At 45.7% G+C, this 23,146-nt stretch overlaps 1 long non-coding RNA gene across 1 annotated transcript; it reads left to right on the top strand.

The window, feature by feature from the left end:
• Positions 1–23,146, top strand: LOC121914848. Its single transcript, XR_006100592.1, has 2 exons — positions 1–81; positions 22,860–23,146. It is a non-coding gene; the product is annotated as an uncharacterized LOC121914848 (long non-coding RNA).

Raw genomic sequence — 23,146 nt, forward strand, 5'->3', positions numbered from 1 at the left:
CGCCGCAGAAAGAAAGAGAAAGAAGGAAAGAAGGAGGAAGAGGAGAGGAAGAAGGAGCAGGGGCCTCTTGCCCTGGCCCAGGTAAGGCCCCCTCTGCCCCCCAGTCTTCCCTCTCGGGGGAATGGACAGAGAGAGGAGACCCTCCGGGCCCCGGGAGAAGAAGACCCCTTCCCTCTCCCTCTCCTTCTCTCTCTGGAGGCGCCGCCTTAATTGCCTCCCGGGCGCTGATTGCTCCGCCTCATTTGCATCCGCCTCCAGGGGGAGGGGCCGGGAGAGGAGGCAGCAGCAGCAGCAGCAGCAGGGGATGATGGGGCTGATGGTGATGGAGAAGGTGGAGGGGATGATGGGGATGGAAATGATGGAGGGGATCCCCCGGGGCAGGGGGGGCTGGAGGTTCTTCCTGACCTCCCTCTTCCTTCCTTCTTGCTTGCTTGAAGGGGGGGGGCCCTCCTGGAAAAGAGCAAAAGGGGGGGGGGGGTTCCTTGGGGGAGGGAGGACATGGAGGGGCCAGGGAGAGGAAGGGGCTTGGGGGGCTCTTGGGAGATGCTGCCCTTGTTGTTGTTGTTGTTGTTGTTGTTGTTGTTGTTGTGTGCCTTCAGGCCTCCTGCCCCCTGAAGGCCAGCCTCTCCGGGGAAGATTCCTCCATGGCTGACCTTTGAGGCTGAGAGAGTGGCCATGGCAGCCCCCCTCGGAAGAGCCAAGAGCAGCCCAAACCCCCCCAACAGGGAGAATGCCTTGACTGCCCCGGTTGCAAGCTTTAGGGAACTCCAGTGGCTTCAAAGTGTCCAAAGCCACCCAGGAGGAGAAAGCAAAGGGAGAGAGAGGCTAGTCCTGGCCCTGCTGCCTTTGGCTGTTCTTGTCCTGCGTTTCTTGCAGGCCAGAGTCAAAGCCCAGGAAGCTTCACAGCCATTTGCAAGACAAAAAGACACAGTGGCCTGTCTCCATCCTCTGGGAGGCCCCTGGGCCCTTTCTTGGGGGAATGCCCTCTTGACTTGCACCCAAGGCCCCCTAGTAGCTTTACATGGCTGAGGTAGGATCATTCGAACCCTGGTCTCCAGAGTCATAGTCCAATACTCTCAAACCACGACGTCAAGCCACGTCTCCTGTTTTTTTCCTTCCTGTCTCCTGAGATTCGAACCCTGGTCTCCAGAGTCATAGGAGAGTAGCCCACTAAGCTGTGAACCCCTTCCTCATCCGGCTCTAGTTCTAGTGTGTGGCATTGCATTTTGCTGAGGGCCTTTTTGGGGTTGGCCTCACCTGCCTCTTGTTCCGAGCCAGAAACCAGAAGATAAAGAACTTTTGGATCTGGAGCGCTGGCTGCGTTCTCTTTTAATATTGGGATAATCTAATTCTATTTTAAGGCATCACTTTTGTATGTTTTTAACTGTACCGTTCTTTTGAATTGTGAGCTGCTCTGAGTTCTAGTTTTGGGAAGGGGCAGGATACAAATAATAATAATAATAATAATAATAATAGTAATAGTAATAGTAATAGTAATAGAAAGATACCGCCGTCTTGGACTGTGGAATCAATATGTAGAAAGATCTTGTAGCACCTTTGAAAGAAAGAAGATGGCAGCATGACCTTGCTGAGACTAAAGTCTCCTTCCTCAGATGCATTTGGATGATGATGATAATGATTTTTCCTACAAGCTATTTGTGGGCCAGGCTGGGACGCCCTTGTTTGGATGCCATGCGTTGGGCCTGGCGCACACTTCCCGCCATGGGTCAAGGGTCCAGAGGTTGGACGGCTGTGGGCTTGAGTGACCGACGACACACTTGCTGGGCTTTGCTCCCATGTTGCATCCTCTCTCTTTCTTGCATGCTTTATGTCTTCCTCACCTGCATTTGGTGTGGTTGTGCGCATCGTGCGTCACTGTGCAGGGACCCCATCCTGCTTCCTCTGGGCCTGGTTCTCTCTCTCTTTCTCTCTCTCAATTCTCTGTGCCTTGTGTGCCAATAAAGAGGAAAGTCAGGGGATGAGGATTGTTGCTATTGATCTGCCCAAGGGGATCATTAGACATCAGTATCAATCTACAAATCAGTTGGACCCGCGCTTCTTTGCTTGGGCACTCATTGCCAATTTGTTCCTATTAGATGGCTGAGCCCTGAGGTGTCTGATGAGCAGATTGGGTCTTTATCTCGGTGGCGCTGGAGAGCAGGAGCACGCCCCTCGCATGGAAGCAGCAGCCCAGCCCTTGCAAAGACAGGAGGGAGATGTGTGTGTGTGTGTGTGTGTGTGTGTGTGATTTGTTTAGACTTTTCCCTGCAGATGGCTGCATTTCCATTTGGACCGTGAAGGGAACGCCTGGAACCAAGCCTCGTGCTACAGGAGTTTCCACGTCTTACCATTAATGTGCTGGGAATTAAAAGAGAAACTGTAACCAGAATCCATTCTCTCCTAACATGGTCTGGTCCTAATATCGGACTGTTGAAAGACACGGTGGAAGTCCATTCCTGCCACATCCCTTGGCCACACATTTTTGGGGTACAGATCATTTGCCCTGTGGGTCTCCTTCTTAGCAAGCCGTCCTGGACTCTCTTTCCAGATTTCAGGAGATGAGCTTTTGGGGGTGTCGGGTGGGAGAGGAAGGGAAAGACAGAGACAGGATTCCATCTTTCCTCGATTGTATTTCCCCTTTTTCTTCTCACTGGGGTTTCATCCAGTTTCAATGACTCTTCTGTCCTTTGGTGCGATTTCCTGTTATTTTACAAAATTGCATGCAGCAAAAAAAGAAAACCAGAGGCTTGTTTGCCTTTGCTTTTATGGGAAGGGTGCATGGAAAGGAGCTGTGTGTGTTGCGCGCGTGTCTTTTTCTGTGACCAGCCCAATCCCTGCACATTATTCCTGGTCTTGGGGCCTGTTTTGTAGTTGGTCTTGAGTTTGCAGTCTGGCAGCGTTTGTCAGGAGCTGTGCCCAGCTGAAAAGGGTTCCTAGGCATTTCTTGACATGAGCATGTTCTCTTGTAATTAGGGGATCGGGGCCCATGGATTTGGAAGGAAAGTGCTTCCTTGCAAGGACCAAAATGTGCACGGCAGGAAAACTCTTCATTTCTTCCTCACGCTCTCCGACTCTGTTTTGCTCATCAGTCGAATCTGGAGGAAGGGAAAAAGTGGGATTGAAGGGCCTTGGCAGCGCCTTCTGAAGCCTCTCTCTTGCTGCCTTGTCCTTCCATTTCCACATTTCAAGGGAGGAATTCTCATTTATTCTGACACTCGTTTGATCCGACTCCTTTTTGTTTTTCTCAGCCGTTCCAGCATCCAAGTAGTGCACAGCCATTTTAGGCCTGGGATGTTCGAAAGCAAACCAGTTTAAAGGATCATAGTCCAAAACCCAGCTTGGTGGCTTCAACCCTATTGTTGTATGGACTGAAATTGCCTGGCATATTGTCAGAGAGTATTTTCTCTGTCTGGCTTTATTCTGATTTCTTCTGATTGTAGAATGCATAGTTCTGTTTCTGGTATCTTTACTAGCAAAGGGATTTTATTTAAAAGAGAATGTTGCTTTATTATTATTATTATTATTATTATCGATATATTTTTTTAAATGACCGTTCAGATAAAGTCTCTTGCATGCAGTTTGCAAAATCCAGGAATTGTCTGGTCAGTTGTCCAGTGGCAGGAAGCCATTGAAAAGAGAGAAAGCATTCCCAGTTCAGGCCAGCTTTATTTCACCATGCAGAGACCCCAGTCTTCTGACTGACTATATTTTTCTTACGTTGCCGTTTTAAACATGACACCCATCCTTTCGATTTATCTCTCTCTCTCTCTCGGTCTATCGGCTTAGTTTAGGGGGTGTCATATGTGAAATTTCTCCATGAGAACAATTGATAGGATTTCTCGGAAAGACGGAGAGAGCGCATTCGGGGGTTTTTTGGGGGGGGGGGGGGAGGTTAGATTTATGGTCAGTGTCTCCTACACACAAATGTGTGTTCGGACGCTACAGAGAAGGTGCGAATTACTAACAAGATCTGGAATAATTCCTAATGCTGTCGAAGGGTTCATTTTCTGCTCCGCATGATGGATGAGACATAAGAAGGGCTTCCTGGGATCATTAATGCGCATCACTCTGTTAAGTGTTATTAAAGTCTGTCTGTCTGAAGCCACGGGGACAATATCTTTCCCTTCATTTCACCTGCTGTATATCCCCCCCCCTTAAAAAATCCCTGCCCTCTACCTACAAATGCTTCCTTTTTAAAAAATGGTCAAAGGTTTATTTTAATACAGTACCAGGTATATTTGCAGGACTTTTGTTTCCTCCTCTCTCTCTTCCCACTGACTTCCATTTTAAAATTATTTGATTGTAATGTGTAATTTCAGGAGCATTATCTTCATAAACTTTGCAAATGCAGGAGAAGGCCCTGGAAAAGCAAGATTGTTAGGAGAATAATAATGCCTTCAGGGAGAAAGCCAGCCTCAGATAAGGTCAGATAAGCTTACCAACACTATCAGTATCAGATCCCAGTCTCCCGGGAGCCACAAACTGGTGTTTTGGACCATCCCTGGTTCAGATTCTGACCACAGATTTTGGAATCAGGGAGGTGTCATTGGATAACGTGTCCAGCTCCAACTCTTATAGCAATTCTGTTCAGATGTTTTGTCCGTCTGTTTGGAATTGCTCCCAGAGTCCTGCCCATTATTATTATTATTATTATTATTATTATTATTATTATTACAGTCTACAAGTTGCTGGAGGTTTGGACTATCCATGGTTCATATTTTCTCCAAGAATCTAGGACTCTGGGCATTAAGATCAGATGGTGCACTTTTTGCAATTGTACTCTTGAGTGATCCTTTCAAATACTTGATCCCAGAAACCTGTTCTTTCTTTCTTTCTTTCTTTCTTTCTTTCTTATGTCTACCAAGTGCTGCTGCAATTTTGGACTATTTGTGGTTCAGATTTTATCCCAAGAATTTAGGAGTCAGAGGGGTAGCATCAGAAAGTGCATCCTGTTCCAAACACTTTCTGTAATTGTGATGTCCTATCATTCAGATGCTTTGTTGGTCTGTTTGGAATTGTTCCCAGAGCCCTGCTCATTATTATTATTATTATTATTATTAGGAAACAGCCTGCCCTTTATTTATTTATTAATTTATTATTTGCGCAGTCTGCCAGGTGCTGCTGTAGTTTTGGACTATCTGTAGTTCGGGTTTTGTCCAAGAACCTAGGATTTAGGGCCGTAGTGTCCGCTAGTGCGTCCCGTTCCAGACAGTGCCACTTATTGCAATTGTGCGATCCCATCATCCGGATGCTTTTGTTGGTCCATCTGGGGCTGCTCCCAGAGAACCAGGGACGTAGCCAAGGGGGGGGGGGGGTTTGGGGGCCGACCCCCCCCCCCCGTTGATAAAAAAGAAAGGGGGGGCGGCCCCGCCCCCGCACCCCAGCCCCCTTTTAAATGGGGGCCCTTGGCCCGGCCCCCCCCCCCCCCACTCCTAAAATCCTAGCTATGTCCCTGAGATAACCTTGTTATTTCTGCCATTGCCGACAGAGAAGAAGCAGAAAGGGGAAGAAACAGCTGTATTGGGGGGGGGTGTCCTTACTTTATCAATAACTCTTCTATCCTTCCAATGCAAAAAATGTTTGCCAGTTTCTTAGGGTTGAGAAAGGGCTGGGCTGGGCTGTCCATTGCAGTTAATGGCACATCTTCATCATCTTTTTTCTCTCTTTCCATCCTTTTTCTTCCTTTCTTAATGCATCTATTTTTAGCCATTTTCTCCTACCTTAACAAAAAAACTATATTTCAGTTCTTGGCTTTTTTCTGGGGCAGAAAGGCAAAAAGATCACAGGGGCAGTTGTTATGTGGGGTGGGATATACATAGGAGCGGATTATTGGTAAACCTAGCTGGGAAGCGAAGGGCCCTTGTGCCGGGTACTGATTGCAGATGGAGCATATTAAATCAAAAGTCATTTTAGCCAAATGGGGAATTCACTTTAAAGGCTGATTCTTTAAAAACCTTCCTTAAGAGCCAGGTCCTGCTCCTCCCCGCCTTGCAAAGCCCTGAGATAATAAAATGCAAACTAATTTATGGGAGGCTGTCTGGGGGTGCGCATTCCTAACCCTTTTTTATTTTACAGTTTAAGATAAAACATACCCAGCCTCTGGGATGGCAATCAAAAGGCAAAACAAAACGCAGCTGATCCTGAAGCTGTGCAGAAATCCTTTCCAAAAAAGAGCAAGGAGGAGGGGGGCTGTTTCGGACGCATTACCTGGGAAGCTCTCCCCCCCCCCCCCCAGATTGAGGCTTTTAATAGAATTAGAGAAATTTGAGGCACAGCTGGCAGCAACGTTTTTGGTTAAAAAGCAGCAAACCCAACCCACAGCTGGCCCTTGAACATTTAATTTAGGATTTGAATAATTCTCCAGACTGACTGGGAATCATGAATGCCATATATATATATATATATATATATATTGTTCTCCCACCCTTATATTACATTATTTTGCAGATGTGCAAATACTTCTAAGGGAATGTTTTGCTTTTTTATTTAACATTGATCATTTTTAATGCACACATTTACACACATACATGTTCTTTGCAGCCTTTTTTATCTTCAGAAAAGGTGCTAGATTATAAACATCTGAAGGAAATGAAAGGTGGAGGCGATGGGGGAGAAGAGGGGAATGGGCCGGCCCACCCTCCAAATTCTTTCCAGATTTCCATCCATTGCAGAGCAGGAGCACCACCAGACGCCTTTTCCTTCTCTCAAGGCGGAGGAAGGAGAGGATGGAGAGAAGGAGAGAAAGAAAGAAAGAGAAGGGGGGGGGGAGGAATGAAGGGGCTCCCAGGTCTGCTTCTGATTAAGGCTCCAAGTCAGAGACAGGGCTGGGAGTTACTGGTTTTGAATGGGCCAATCTGGAGGGGCCTTGGACTGGATGACTGGGCACCCTTCCCTCCAGGAATCGGGGCATCTCTGCCCCCCATCCGCCCCATTCATTCCCTTGGGTCAAGATCTCCGTATGCGCTCCCTTCCACCTCCATGCACCGACTGCTGCAAGGAACATGTCTGTGCAAAAAGTGTTTGGCAGGAGAAGAGCCTTTGGCAGCCAAGGCTTTAACAAAACAAAACCCAGAAGTATTTGCTGGAGACAATGAGCAGCGATGGATAAAGGTGGATTTCTCAAAGCCGGCACCCTCCTTTGACGCCCGTCCGCAGATGGACAGGGAAAGGGGAACTGTCTTAAAAAGGCATCCTCTTCTTCTCTGGAATAATTCTCTTTTTAACAAATACAATTTAGGTCCCATAGGCTGCCCCTTAAGCCATCATGGCCCGTCCTTTGGTTGGAGATGGTCCTGGAAAGAAGGAGGGGTGGGACATTTTAGTTGCTTTTGGGACGAATGGCAGGTGCTTCTTCATAAAACAGCAAAGCCAGAAGCCAAGGGGGAAGGGGGCTTTGAAGTGACCGAAGGACCACCCAGTCCTGGATTTTTTGATCACCAGGGAAGGCCAAGGGACACTTTGCATTTGATTAGGGAACCAAGGGTGAAAGTCATACTGATCCATGCTAGGAAATACTTAAACAGGGCTTAACCTGGAAAAGAGATGGTTAAGAGATTATATGATAGCCCTCTTTAAGTATTTGAAGGGGAGTCACATTCAGGATGGAGCAAGCTTGTTTTCTGCTGCTCCAGAGAATAGGACACAGAGCAATGGATGCAAGGATCCGATGAAGCTGCCACCCTGTTCATGGAAACACTTTCCCAGAAAGCCCCAAAGATGCTTCTATGGGATTCCTTTGTTCCTTTTTGTGCTACAGCAACAATGAGTGCAAAGGGATTTGCCAATTCCCTGTTTCCCCTACTTCCCTCGGTCCAAATAGCAAGATTGTACAGTGCATATAGACGCACAAGCCTCATTATATGCAATAGGTTGTTGTTGTTGTTGTTGTTGTTGTTACAGTGGACCCTGGGTATCCCCTGTGGATGCCAAAATCCATGGATGCTCAAGTACCATTATACAGTATATATCATAGTAAAATGGTCTCCCTTATTTAAAATGGCAAGACTGAGGCTTACTTTTTGGAATTTATAGTTTGGATGGATATTTTCAAGTTGTGGATGGTTGAATCAAGAACTGTATGTCGCAGGGAGACGTCCAGGCTTGAAACACTTGAATGGGAAAATGGATACCCATTAGCCATTTCTTTAAAAACGCCTTGACTCCATTAAGCCAAGGAATTAGCTTTCGATGTGTGTTACGTGTGAGTGTGAAAAAGGTCTCTGTGTGAGATATCTCTTTCTCTGTCGCTTTAGTGGAACTGTGGCATGGCAAGGTGGACGCTTGGCCACATTCCTCCAGCCGCCTCCATCTGACCAGATTGGCCCAAAACAAGATCCCCCCTCCAATGCCACTCTGCCTTGCCTTTTGCATCTCCAACCCCTCCATCATTGAAATCCCCCCACTAAAATGGGGAAAGCAAATGGTGCAGAAGAATGCAGAGCCGATTGCAACGCTATGGAAACTGCTCCGCAAAAATGTGGAACGAAAGCTCAGCTGAAGTGTGGTTCATGTATGGCAACAGCTGTGGCAGCCTGGTGCCATTTAACACTTGTTCAATTACAAGAAGGAGCTCAAAGGGGGAAGAGGAGGAGGAGGAGGAGGAGGAGGAGGCTGGCCTCAAAAGGAAGCGTGATTTATCGGAGGAACACAATATTCTTTCAAACGCACAACGTTAACCTCCCTGCCAGAACCTCCAGAAGCATCTCCTGGTTTCCCCAAAAGCATGCATGTCCTGTTGGGTGGCATGGAGAGGGTCCCAAAAATGGTTTCCAGGGCTTTTGGCTCACCGTCATTTCCAAACTGTTTTCGGTTTGTTGCAGAAACACATGGTGCCTTTACAAGACTTTGTTGTTGCCGGTTTTGTTGTTAGAAGCAGTTGTGTGGCTCAGAAATGGCTCATGATGTCAGGAGCCTGTTGCCAACCTTTTTTGCCTCCGGGGAAAAGGCGGATTTTGGAAGCCATTTTGCATGGCGGTTGGCGAACCCTGCGTTTTCTGACACTGGCTGTTGAGGAAAAGGAGAAAGGGGGGGATATTCATTATTATTATTATTATTATTATTATTATTATTTGGAAACACAGCTGCATCATCAGGTGAAAGCATGTTGTTTGGAGTTTGGTGCATGGGATGTATCCGGATATTTGGGGTGAAGCTGACCCCAGGGCCTGTCCTTAAATGTTGGCCATTGTCTGCTGCGTTTGCGTTATGAAAGGAGCAGTGCCTGCGTTCCTCTTTGTATCCAGGCAAAGTGTTTAGTCTGGGAGAGGATGATCTGCGCGGCCGCCCCGCTCTCTCCTCCTCCTCCTCCTCCTCCTTCTCCGCATGGCTGTGCAATTTCCTTGCTTTCCTTCTCCTTTTCAATAATATCTGGAGAAAAACTGGGACTCCATTGTGCTCACCCTCCTCCCCCCTTTCTGCCTCCTCCGCCTCTCTTTGATCCTCACCAAAAATAGGCATATAGTAAATGTTTGCATAGAACGGCACACTTTCCGAGCAAAGGTCAGCCTCCCACCTGACATTGATGAGCACTCCGCGCATGCACAGACGCCCCACTGGCCCCCCGCTTCCCTGCAAAAAGCTCGGCGCTTCGCTTGGATTGAAAAAAAGGAGAAGAGGAGGAGGAAAATGAAATTGCACAGCCGAGCGGATGGAAACTTTTCTGGCCCCGGCCTCTGTGCAAATTAGGCAGGAAAGTAAATAAAAACCCGAAAGCTTTTAAAAGGCTCTAGGGGACGCTGGGCCGGTTTATGGCTTCTGTGCGGACGTGGGGTACGGCCGCAGGAAGGACCCGATGCAGGCCCTTGGGAAAGCAAGGCGTGCGCATGGGCCCAAAATGGCACCCTCCTTGCAGAGCAAGCAGGAGGGCAGTGCAGTGCCTTCCTTCCTTCCATTCCTTCTTTCTTTGCCTTGCATGGAGGGTCCTGCAGACATGGTGACTCAGACCTGGCCAACGCAGCCCTCCTTCCCCGTCTCTTCCCCTTCCAGGCCTGAACAGAGGTGTAAATAATTTAAAGCCCATCCCTGGCCATCTTGCATGACGGGTTTTGCGCCGAAGAGGAGGAGGACACATGACTAACTCGGCTCAAATTGGAGCTGAAAGGGAGGAAGGCCATGCGCCGCCATCGCCACCTGAGCCGAGAAAGGCTGTCAGAAAAAATTATCTGACCGCAAACCTGGGAGGCTGGGAGACAAGAAAACCTGGTTGTTAGGAGCCCTGCGAAGAAAGGGCAGAAGGAGAAAAAGGAGGCGGAGGAGGAGGAAGGGAAGAGGACCTTGCCACTTTCTCCCTCCGTTTGCGCTTCTCCTTTTCTCCTCCCAGCATCCAACCAGAAAACTATGCCTCAAAACATCTCATCTTTTTGTGTGTTGGTGCTGGGCATCTTCCCAGGGAAAGCATTGCAGGACGGTCCCCCCCTTTGCATATTGTGGTTATGATGGCCTCAGTTGTGGGATGCCTCCTGGCCGGTTGTGTAGCCAAAGGTTTTGTGAATGGAAATAACGGAAGAGGGAGCCTTTGCAAAATGAGCTGACTGCCGGTTGTTGCATTTTGGGGTTGTGTGTTTGTGTGATCATTTGTCAATGTCCCTTGAAGATGGGGAGGCTGTGTGCCCTGGCTGCTTCTCAAGGGAAAGTGCCTTTGCCCTTGGAGAGGATGGAGAAGGAGGCCCTCAAGGGAGACCTAAGAACTGGGGGCAGAGGTTGTGGCCACTGATCCAGGAAAGAGTTTTTGAGTTGGCTAATTGTCTGTTGATTAGTAATCCTGATTCACTTTCATCTGGGAGCAACCTTGCATGATTTTGATGGTGGATAATTGAACAAACAAAAGCAACCGGATGTTGGTTAAAAACAAAAGGGTCCCTATTATTTTCCTTCTCCTCTTCTGCTTTTTCACACCTTGAGCCAAAATGGCTTGCAGTCTAGTGAAACCACCATCCGGTGCAAGCCTTTTTGGCCTCAGCAGGCCTTTAGCGCAGGCTTTGGGGCCTTCAAAGCCCTCGCCAGACCTGGCCTTGCCATCTTCCCAGCAGCCCTGTAGGGTAGGCCAAGGCCATTCTCCTTGCCAGGAGCTGCAAGGCAGAGGCGCCTTGTTGGATGCGGCCAGTCCAAGGTGTCACGACTTGCCAGGTTTCTAGAAAGTGTCTGGCCAGAGAATGGGTTGGCCATGACTAAGGAGGGCTGAAGCGCTTGCAGAGGAGGAGGCTGGGCCACGGATCTCAAACCGACACATCAACAAATCGGCAGGGGAAGCTGGCAAAGCGCATGGGCCTCTTAAGCCAGAGTCTCCCGACTGAAGGGAACGAGCCTCTTCCTTGCCCCACAAATCCACCACCTTCCTTCCTTCTTTTGTCGCTTGCTTGCTTTCCTTCCTTGCCTTTTCCTTTTCCTTCCTTTCCCCCTTCCTTCCTTCCTTCCTTCCTTCCTTCCTTCCTTCCTTTGTTTTTCCCTTTCTTTCTTTTTTCTTCCCTTGCATTTTCCCCTTCCTTCATTTTTGCTTTCCTCTCCCTCCCTCCCTCCTTTTTTCCTTCCTCCTTCACTTGCTTTTTTCTTCTTTCCTAGCTTCCTTGCTTTTTTCTTTCCTTCCTTCCTTTTGCTGGGTCCCTTCTGCACATGCATTTCAGCCTCTGAAATTCTTCAGCCATTCCTCCCCTGCGTTTCCCTGTTTTTCCTGATTTCTGAGTCTTCCTTATTTTAGAGAATCGTGAAGGAAGCCTGTATATTATTGCGGTGATGATTCTTGTTCCACTTTACCTTCACCATCAGTTTTCTTTTTGCTGGTCTTTTCCTTGCCTGCTGCTGTTCCTTTTGGTACCTCCTCTCCTTCTTTCCTTCCTTCCTTCCTTCCTGCCTGCATTCTCTGCCTTATTTTCAGCTGTTTCTGCACTTGGATTTCTCTTTCACAAGCCCTTCTGTGCTGTTGGCTAATAACAATAATAGGAATAATAATAATAATAATAATAATAATAATAATAATAATAATAATAATACATGTAAATGAAACTGCATATTTATATTTATTTGTTTAAGGCATTTCTATCCTGCCTTTCTTCCAAGGCATAGATAAGATTGCAGTAGCAATAGCACCATTGCAAAAAGTGACACCATTTGCAACAAAGCAGGTTATCTCACAATATCACACCGATTCCTAGATTTTGGGATAGGAACCAAATCATTGATGGTCTAAAACCCCAGTTGGTGACATTTGATAGACTGTGAAACATACAACATTATTTGGTTTTGTTGCCATAAAACATGCCGCGTGAAATGCAAGAAAATGGAAACGACTGGCAACTGCAATTCTATTTTATTTCATTTTGTAAAAAATAACCATTGTCTTTAAAATTGTCCATTTTTTACAGCGAGAGTAACAAAAATAATTGTGTGTGTGTGTACATCTTAAACCACAAATAAATATACAGCTAAAGTGCAGGGTTTGTTTGCTATGATGGCTTATTATGAATATCTGGTGAATTGAACCCAGGAACAGCTGTAGAAAAGCAATAAATAAGCATTTGTTTCCCTCCCACCCAGTTTTGATATACAGTAATAATAATAATAATAATAATAATAATATACTTCTTACCCATGGATCAAGGCAGGGAATCACAACAATTAACACACACGTGATACAACAACAAATACACCAACCTTGGATTTGAATGTTTAAGGGTCTGTATATGGTTATATTTTTATTGCTTTAATGCTTTAGTATTTTTAACTGTTTTAATATCTACTGTTTTTAAGCAATTTTATTTTTTTAAGTTGAATTTTACTCTTTTAATGAACAATGCTTTTTAATACTCTACTAGTTTAATTCTGTTTTAAGGCCCATTTTTGCATAATTGTGTGGAAGTTAAAATGCCCCCATCGTCCTGGATCTGACGGTTTGAAGGGCCGAAATGTAGTGTTAGTTTCATTGTGTGATTGTGCTTTTCCCCCGTTTGTAAGCCACTTTGTGTCCCAATTGTTTGAGGGAAAAGCAGGATATAAAAATATTCTTTATAATAAATAAATACACATAAATATCTCCCGATAGGTTCCTTCCCCCCTTTTTGAAATATATAAATTCCAGAAAGCAAGCCTTAATTTTACTGTTTTACTATGACATTGTTATTTAATTGGAGCATTTAATTTTGGTAACCATGGGGGGGGTACCTCAAACCAAACCCCAGCTAATAATAATAATAATAATAATAATAATAATAATAATATCCTTCTTTTGTAACTATTACTTTCTTGCATGAGAAACCTACAAAGCTTAACCAGCCAAAATGGGCTCATCTAAATCAGAATTCTTATTCTTCATTATATTTTATTATTATATTTGTTCTGTAATCTGCCTTCATTCCCTCGGGAAAAGGCGGAATTATTATCATCATCATCATCATCTGTTGGCCAAGCCATCGTCCCCAAGAGAAGCCCACCAGCCGGAGGACAAAAGTACAACAAAGCCCCCCAGGAACCTTGTATTTTCTGACAATGAAAATACAAAGCGGGATCCTGCCAAGGATGACAATATCCATCTCAAATACCCATCCGTTCATGCGTTTATCCATCCCTCCATTCCCTCGGATTCGAACCAGCTTTGCGCACACTGGAACAGATTTGTTTTCTTTGTATGCATGCATTTATTTTTTACAAATGTGTGTGTTTTAACCTTTTTGTGAAACCGTTGTGTTTTAGCTGCCTTTCCCCCATTTTTGCCGCTGCGTCGGAAGAATCAATGAGGGAAACAAATAGACATTTGGAAAAACGTCTGAAGATGTCCTTAAACGACCCGTAGAATTAAAAACAATTTAGAGCATCTTTATAAAATGTAGAGAGATAAAAATGTTAAAGCACCCTCCTTTAGTGATATTTCTAAGGTTGCAAAGAGGGATGCAGCCTTTCCTTTCCTTTCCTCTTCCTCTACTTCTGTTCTTCCTCTTCTTATTTTTCTTTCCTCCTTCCTCCTTTTCTTCTTCCTCTTTTCTTCTTCTTCTTTCTCCCCTTCTTCTCATTTTCTTTTTCCTCCTCTTCTACTTCCTCCTCCTGTTCTTCCTCTTATTTTTCATTTCTTCCTCTTCTACTTCCACCTTCTTCCTTTTCTTATTTTTCTTTCCTCCTTCCTCCTCTTCTTCTTCTTCCTCTCCTCCCTTTCCTCTCATTTCTCTTTTTCTCCTCCTCTACTCTCTCCTCCTTTTATTTTGTTCTCCTTTTCCTCCTCCTCTACTTCTGTTCTTCCTCTTCCTCCTCTTATTTTTTTGCTTTCCCTCTTCTCTTCCTCGTCTTCTTCTTTTCCTTCCTCCTTCCTTTTTGGGGTTTCTAAGGCCACTTTCCTTTCTTTGGAAAAAGCCAAAGGATCTTTTTCTGCAAAACAAGAAGAGGAAGGAGGAGAAGGAAGGCAGGCTCCCTTCTCCTTCTCCTGTTCCTCTTCTCCTTCTTTTTCTCCTTCTTCCTGCCTTCTTTCCCAGTAGATGGCATTGTTGGCTGTTTGGGAAGAGAAGCCGCCAAAAGCCACCCGGCTCCCTCTTCTTCCTCCTCCTCCTCCTGCTCCTTCTCTCTACATTAAATCCTAGCCGGCCAGGCCTTAAAAAGAAAAGGGAAGGGAAGGAATACATGGTTTTGAAAAGCTTGGGCATCTTCCCCAGGGATCCCTCGAATTGCAGATTGTCCTCCCTCTTGTAGAAAGTGGTTCTGAATGTCTGTCCCGCTTCCCTGGTTTTTATTCTCTGTACCTTTTCAGTCCTCTTGGCCTTGGATCCTGGGACTCTGTCCTTCCCCTTCCCTTCCCTTTCCCTTTCCCTTTTCCCTTTCTTTCTTTTGCCCTTTCTTTCTTTCTTTCTTTCTTTCTTTCTTTCTTTCTTTCTCTTCCTTCCTTTCTTTGGAATTAATCACACCTTCCCTTTTCCCTTTCCCTTTATTTTTCCTTTTCAACTTTCTCTCTTTTATCCTTTCTTTCTTTCTTTCTGCCTTTCTTTCTTTGGAATTTATCACATGAAGGAGATCAGGAGTTTACCCCGTGAATATCCCGGGGAAATTGCATAATTGCACAAAACGATTTCACGTGACGTTGCACAAAACCCACCATTAAAGCGCTGGGTCACAGAGAAGCTTTAATGCAGTTTTTTGTTTTCGGGATTTCAGCGACAGTGCGTTTCCGGCATCACTTCATTTGCACAATTGTGTGTGATAATGATTGTGGGAGGCTTTAAATATACTCTAATTTCTAATACTGAATTAGCCCCAGTGTGATCAACTTCTTTCTTTCTTTCTTTCTTTCTTTCTAGCAATTGCATCCTCCCTCCCTTCCTTCCCTGTTGCAATGTGTTTCCTTCCTTAGCCTGTCCCTTTCTCAGGGCACCCTTTAGATTATGATATTGCTATAACTACTTTAACTTAATTTTTTATTGTTTCTAATGGCGGGAGGGATAGGACTTAATTGTCACTTTTTATTGTGTTTTTGTTCTTTTATTTATGTTACAATCCTGCCTCGATCCGTAGGGAAAGGTGAGAAATACAAATAGATCTCTTCCTCCTCCTCCTCATCATCATCACCACCATCTTGCAAAGAGAGGCAAGCATGGAGTTGGGCAAGCAAGGCCTTTATGGGGCCACCCTTATAGCTTTGGAGGCGGGAGACCCTTCCTTCTCTGTTTCAGGAGATTGTTGACCCCACTTTGGATGATTCCCTTTTGGGGGCAAAATCCCTTGTCCTGGAGGAATAACCAAGCCCCTCATTGACCCTCTCCCCAAAACGTGAAGCTGCCCAGGAAGGGCCAAGGCATCCCTCCTTTCCTCTCTTTCTTTGGCCACGATCCTCGATGCACCCTTGCTCACCCCTTACTCCAGGGGAGACCCATTTGCAGGCTTCCTCCTTCTCCCCAAAGGCTTTCAACCAGAGGAGGATTAAGTCTCTCCCTCCCCTCCATCTCCCCTTGGATCAAAATGGCTTAAAAAAATACTGAACTCAATTCCTTTTGAATTAACGAAGCCCTTAAAAGGGAAAAAAGGGGGGAAATGAAGAAAAAGCACCCCCCTTCCTCCCTCCGCCCCCCAATATCTCCCATCACCATAGTAACCGCGAGCTGTCAGTTCGTTTTCTGACATTTTTCTCATTTGGTAAGATTTCAGAATTGCCAGCCTTACTGCCAAGATGTCAGCAGCGCAGGGGAAATTGCATGCGAAACCTAATGGGTGTCTGGTCTGATTGTCCTCACTTTCTGGCAGCAGGCAAGAAGAAAACGCATGAATGGTGAAATGTATTCAGAGAGGGTTACAGAGGCACCACCACAAGGACCCCCCCCATCTGCCCCCATCTCCCCTCCTCAGCCCCCCCCCAAAAAAACCCTCTCCCCATTTCGTTCCTTGCACTTGACAACCTGATCTGGGGATCCTGCTCTTTAGGAGCCATCCTTAGCAAATAAAGGCTGTGTCCACACTGGAGAAATAACCCACTTTGGCACCGCTTTAACTCTTTTCTTGCTCAAGGCTGTGGAATGTTGTGGGGCCCAGATTTTTTGGTGATCCTTTTGTGAGAGGTGTGTGTGTGTGTGTGTTGGTGTGCATAAGTGCAGATATGCACTCAGACAAAGAGATCCTCGCAGGAAGGAAATGGAAAGGAAAGGTGAAGGAGTGGGCAGAAGGGGAAGCCTCCCTTTCCCCTTTCTTTTCCTTCCCTTTCCCTTCCATTCCCTTCCCTTTCTTTCTCTTCCCTTCCTTTCCTTCCTTTCCATTCCATTCCTTTCTTTTTCTTTTCCATCCCATCCATTCCTTTCTTCTTTCTTTTCTTTTCCTTTCCTTTGTTTTCCTTTCCCTTCCCTTATTTCCTTTTCTTTCTCTTCCCTTTCCTTTCCTTTCTTTACTAAAGACACAATAATTTCCTTTTTCTGCAACTGGTTCATGCTTCTCAACTCCATATTAAAGAAAAGGAAACAGACGCACAATACTAAACTCTTCTTTAAAAAACTGAAAATGATAAAGATTATCCCTCTCCCCAAATTGTGTGTTGTGTGTGTGTGTGTGTGTCTCAAACAAAGGAAAGTGAGTTCCCTGGTTGTTCTTGTATCTGACGCAGATAAAGGGAACAGAAGAATTCCTTTTCTTCTTCTTCAGAATAAGCCATTGAGTCATCAGATACAAAGGGGAAGCGAACCCATGTGTCAGTTTCTGTGTATCAGCACACGTGTGCACTGGCATGTGTGTGTACCCGCACACACACACATCTGTTTTTATGTATTGGCACAGATGTGCTGCCTCTGCATTCATTGCTGCCTTTGCCTGCCTTCCCATGTCTTTGCTGCGTGAAGATGCATTTGTGCCTCCAGAAGCTTGTCGTTGGTGTGTGTGCGTTTGTCCCAGTGTGTATTCTCCATCCCTGCTCCATCTACACATTCTGTCTCAGGCGCAGGGGCTCATTTCAGGAGCACAAAACAGTCTTGAGAAGCAGCTGCCGCTCAGCCGTTGTCGTTGTGTTAAGATCACCAAGTGCCACTCTGTCCACCGCTTTCCTCTCCGATCTGAGACGCCATCCCTGCCCTCCGTCCGTTTGTCCGTCCGTCGACTCCAACTCCATCCCTCCCCAAATATGTAGGCAAATAAACAGTACATGCGCAGTGTGTAAGTGGCACTCCTAACAGAGAAGCCTGGGACCTTGTAACGATTCCTGATGGTGGGAGAATTAAAATTGTTATGATTTCTTAATCTTTGCTGATATTATTTTCCTTCATGTTCCCAGATGCAAAAGTATTGCAAAATAGCAAGCCAAGGTGGTGTTTTGGCAGCCAGGCCTTGGATGCGGTTGTCTTTTCTGTCTGCCTCTGACTTCTTCAAGGGGCACCAACACTGTCTTGGATTTGATTTGATTTTAGGGATTTCTATGCCGCCTTTCTCCCAAAATGGGACTCGAGGCGCCTTGCACATGCCTTCCAGAGCCTTACAGTAAACCTCATGCGAAGTTATTCAAACACCTGGGTGACGGAAACGGTTTGTTTTATTACACGTTGCGTGCGCCTCTCGATCCTTAATTGTGTAAACAATGACTAACACAGTTACCCCGATAATAGGAATAATAATCATTCTTTGCCTTTGCCGGGTGCCTTTGCACCTGGTGGGTTTTGGCGCGGATAAAATTAGCCAGGTCCCTTTGTGTAATCCAATTACTCTGTTTGCTTAAAACTGTAAACATTTTGGAAAGGAAGTCAATAGCGCTTGCGTCCCTCCCTGCTTTTCCTGCGACGTCAAGTGCAATTATTGATTGTCAACTGCCGGCTTTGCTTTCGGCGAAACCGGTGCCGCGTTTGCCCCACGGAGCCCCGAAATTGGGGCTCCTGCCCACTTCTGAATAAAAGGCTTGGGTTCTTTGGGGCTGCAGGGTTTTCTGCGATCGTCATCCCGGTCAGGTTTTGCGGCACCCGGGGTGCCCTCTGCGGCGGCGGCTCCTTTCGTTAATTGTGACAATTCCACACACTTTGGGAAACGGGGCACGCCGTTGATATTCTGCTTCTGTCAGGTGTATAAATATTAAAATACATTAGCCCCCCAAATGGCTGGTTATCCCTCAAACATGTTGCAATAAATCTCGCCCCTTTTTATGTCGGCGGCGGGGGCTCCTTGGGCTCAATATTTTATGATGTTTGGAAATATTCCTTAAACAACCGGGATTTATTATTAATGGTTTAAACATTTATAACAGCCTTAAAAATTCTGAGGTGCCATTCACATTGCAGTCACATTTATATGTGTGTGTGTGTGTGTGTGTGTGTATACACACACACGCGCGCGCGCGCATACATACATGCCCACATACCAAGATAGAGATATTTTTTATTTCTACATTTTTAAACCACAATTGCAACGTATGCGCAGACTTCCAGAGGTTATAGCCTCCTTTTCTTCCCAATGGGGTTTTATGATGTGTATATCTAGATCTATGCATACATATGCAAATACACATACACAGACATGCCCCTATTATTTTTTGATTTCTAAAACCACAACTGCAACATAAACAGAGACCTCCAGAGGTTATAGCCCCTTCTGTGGACATGGATGTGTGTGTGTGTGTGTGTGTGTGTGTATCATGGAAGTCTGTATTCATTGCAAATTGTGGTTTTAAAAATATATATTTTTATTTCTACATTTTAAAACCACAATTGCAATGTATCTGCAGATTTCCAGAGGTTATAGCAGCCTGCTTTTCTTCCCAGTGGGGTTTTATGATGTGTGTGTGTTTCTGTATATGTATATGTATATATATATATACATACATGAACATACACATCCATGCCCGCATATCAAGATAGAGATATTTTTTTAATTTCTTGATTTTTTTAAACCACAATTGCAACGTATGCGCAGACTCCCAGAGGTTATATCCCCCTTTTCTTCCCATTGGGGTTTTTTCGGGGGGAGAAAACGTCATTCAGGGAGAAACGCAGCTTGCAGAGATGTCTCTCTTGCAAAGACAGGCGTGTTCTTAGCAGGAATGTAATGTTAGACATGAAGTCAGACAGAGCCACTGATGGTAAATCTGCTAATACCTCCCTCTGTGTGTGTGTGTGTGTTTGTGTGTGTGTTGCCTTTGTGTCACACACACACCAACCCACCCACCCCTTGCCCCTTTGGCGCACCCGTTGCCGTGCGCCAGATGGACAGTGGCGCAGCCTTTCAGCCCAGAGGGGCAAAGGGGCATTGGTTGCTGGGCTCCATTTGAAACCTTTGAAAAACCAAAAGAAAAATGTGTGTGTGTGTGTGTTTTAGGGAGAGGGATTGGTGTGTGCACGCCCAGTGTGCGCATGTCTGGTGTGCAGCATTTGTGAGTATCCTGGACAGAGTTATGAATATGTAATCTGGGCCATGGAAAGGGGAAAAGGGTGATCCATATGCATTGACCCCCAGCATACATATGTCTTTAATGAACCCAAAGCATGAGGCTGAGGGTTGTGTTTGTGACTGTGTGCGCATGTGTGTGTGTGTATCGGCCGACAGCGGCCTTTGTAAATCCCATGTAATTTTCTTTCTTTCTCGAAGGCATCGCTTTTGCCTTGACAAGCCGGCTTGGGGTGTGCGACGTGATGCATTCCCCGCATTCAATGCTCAGAACTCAGTTGGAGGTTAAATTGGAATCCAGACATCAAAGAACCCCCCCCCCCCGGCAGACCCCCGTTCCGCCCATCGAGGGTCTCCCCGCCCTTCCTTGCTTTCCGGTTGTCATAATTTTGGCTTACCCCCCCCCCCCAGCCTTTGAAGTCCTAAACATAGAGCATCCTTTTGGGCATAGCAGGCAAAGGGTAGGTATCCCATCTCTCCTTGTGGGGCTTCCTCAATGGGTTTGTAGCTCTTTCTCATTGTGTGCATGTGCAAAGGGTGCACATGTGTGTCTGGTTTTGGCACCCCATGGGTCACAATCTTCTAGGGCCATTTGCCCTCTTTCTCTCTCCTTGCACACATGATTGGTATGTCACAAAAACCTTCAGGTGCGCACATGGCACACCATGCGCAGGGGCCGCAGCATGGCTTCTTTGCCAAAGGTCAGGGCTTGGGGAATCCATACATCCGAGCCATTTCATCTCCTTCCACTTGGACAGGTCACTTTTGTAACCAGGGCAGAATAAAAGAAAGGACTGGAAAAGGAATAAAAAGAAGAAGAAAAAAGGGAGTGGAGGGGTGCGTTCTGGCTCCCTTTCTTCCTTTCGCTTGGGCTCCTTTTGGGTTTGGGTTTTCAGGATCCTTGCCCACCTTTGCAGCTCCTCAGTTCTGCCTATGCATTCCTTGCTCTACAATATAAAGGCCCTAATATAAATATAAACGAATATAATATAAATATAAAGACAATATAAGACCCCAATGTAAATGAATGCATCTTAGCCATGCTCAAAAATGGAGGATGCTTTCTTTAAATAGATGGTTTTTATTCATTATTATCAACAATAAAAAATTAACACACATGTAAGTTGTACATATATACAAAAGTTAGTAGTTCCTTACATCTTTTTCAAATCTATATTCGGCAATAATTTCTAACCTTCTATTTTCCGTTAGCTATAAGCGACTATATATATGGATCTACTCTATATATCCCCCTCAAGTAGAGTAGATCCATTCAATCAGTCATTGACTGATGAGCAAACAAGTAGCTAGATCCAATGGATTCAGTGGCCCTCCTCTGACTGGGAGTAACAATAGGATTTAGGTCTTTTGGGAGGATTACATTCATGGAGCTATGAACTGAATCATGAACTGAATACTGTATGTCTGTTGAGCCAAGAAAGGGCCATGGCACACGAAAGGGAATTTATGATTCATAGACAGGGCTTCTGAATGTGGTTCAGATTCAATCCAAGAATCTAGAAACCAAGGAGGTGTCATCAGATGATACACTCACTGTAGCTTCTTGCATTTGCATTTGTGTGACCCTATCTATGGTGGTTTCATTCCATTGTTTTTGCCGGTTTGTTTTAGGGTTGCTACTGACAGAAGAACTGCAGTTGTTGTTATTTGTCTTAAAGAAAAGATGTTGTTGCTGATGTTGATGGTGACGATGATGCTTCCCAGTGTGCCAGGGCTCCATCCTGGCCCTTAAACAGGTTCATTTAGAGATGCCCTAAAAGCCCTTCTGGGATTCATGGATGAGATGGAGGGCACCTGGTGCGCATTTGCAGACTTGCATCACTCCTCCAGCTTCTGCTTCTGTCTCTGAGACCCTCGGCGAGAAATATAAAACAGGCCTGGGGTCTGTTTGGACGCGCTGTTTCCCCTCAAACCCCCCCCCCCCCCCCGTTTTGGTGCTAAAGTCCTCCCCATAAAAGAGCACATAATGGGGCTGTGAGAATTGTCAGAATAGACAAGAGGTCTCCATGCGGATGCCTGCGGAGTATCAGAAACACATGTTCGGAGGCCGGGGCAATTTTCTCCGCAGACCAAAAATCTCAAGATGAGCCCCGACAAATATTCGCAGCCTTTGCTTAAAAAGAGCCAAGAAAGAGGAGGAGGAGGAAGAGACATTGGAAAAGAGGAAAAGAAAAGGGTTTGAAACAACTGCAAAATAAAGCCCTCCCCTGGAGTGACCAGCGCCACTTGTTCCTCTTGCTGGGATGTTTTTGTTTACCTTCAACATGTCATTTGTGAAATTGTTTGGGTGGTGATGGTGGGGGGGGGGGGAATGCATTTACCTGTGATAGTTTTTGGTAATGTAATGATTTTTCCCCTCCCTGTCTGAAACCAGAAGGCACAGTCCCATTCATACAATGCAATTGTTGTAAAGTTGTGGTTGCATTTTTGACTGCTGTGACAAAATCTTGGGATCTGCAGTTTAGGGCTGGACTTAGGCTTCTCAGCCACAGAGCAATAGTGCCTCCTTCCCGAACTGGAACAAGTGCTATATTTGTGCCGTGTGAATGGGCCCCTCGTATTTCTTCAGTTTGTCCCCAGCAACAACGGAAACCAGCCGTGACTTTCTCCCACCTCTCAGTCCCTAATTTTGATGTCTTTGTGACATTTTGCTCCCATTTTTGCATTTTGTTTCCCGAGATTTACTATTGCAGGTGCTTCGGTTTGGAGCTATTTTTCCTCCTCTTCGCTCCTTCCGACTGGAATGTTTAAGGAGATTTCTTATATAGGGAAGCTGGCACTCCTCTGTCTCTTCCATGAATCCCAGAAGGGCTTTTAGGGCATCCCTAAAAGAGACTTGTTTAAGGGCCAGGATGGAGCCCTGGCAAACTGGGAAGCATCATCATCCTCATCCTTATCATTTTTGGGGTGCGGTTGGTACTCTTGCATACGGCTCAGACTTTCTTCAAATGCATCTGCCTTTGCTCTTCTAATTCTTCTGGAAATCCCATGTTGTTCTTTAAAAATTGTCACTGTTTTTCCTCTTTTTGCAGGGGATGATCCATGGCCCCATCATCCATTGTATTCAGAAGAAGTGGATTTAGCGATGCCAGGGTCAGCACTAGACTCCTATAACACTTTAACGGCCGATGGCTGTATCCTGTGGCATCCTGGGACTTGTAGTTCGCTCAGACGCTTAGGATACTCTGCTAGAGAGCTCCATCAATGCAGTTGAACTACCAGACTCATCTGGCCTGACGAAGAGCTCTGGAGAACTTGAAGGTTTGCACATTTGGTGGATTTATCATTGATCCTAATAAATGTATGGCACATCTCTGGA

Source organism: Sceloporus undulatus, chromosome 8 (genome assembly GCF_019175285.1).
Source record: "Sceloporus undulatus isolate JIND9_A2432 ecotype Alabama chromosome 8, SceUnd_v1.1, whole genome shotgun sequence".
NCBI lineage: Eukaryota > Metazoa > Chordata > Lepidosauria > Squamata > Phrynosomatidae > Sceloporus > Sceloporus undulatus.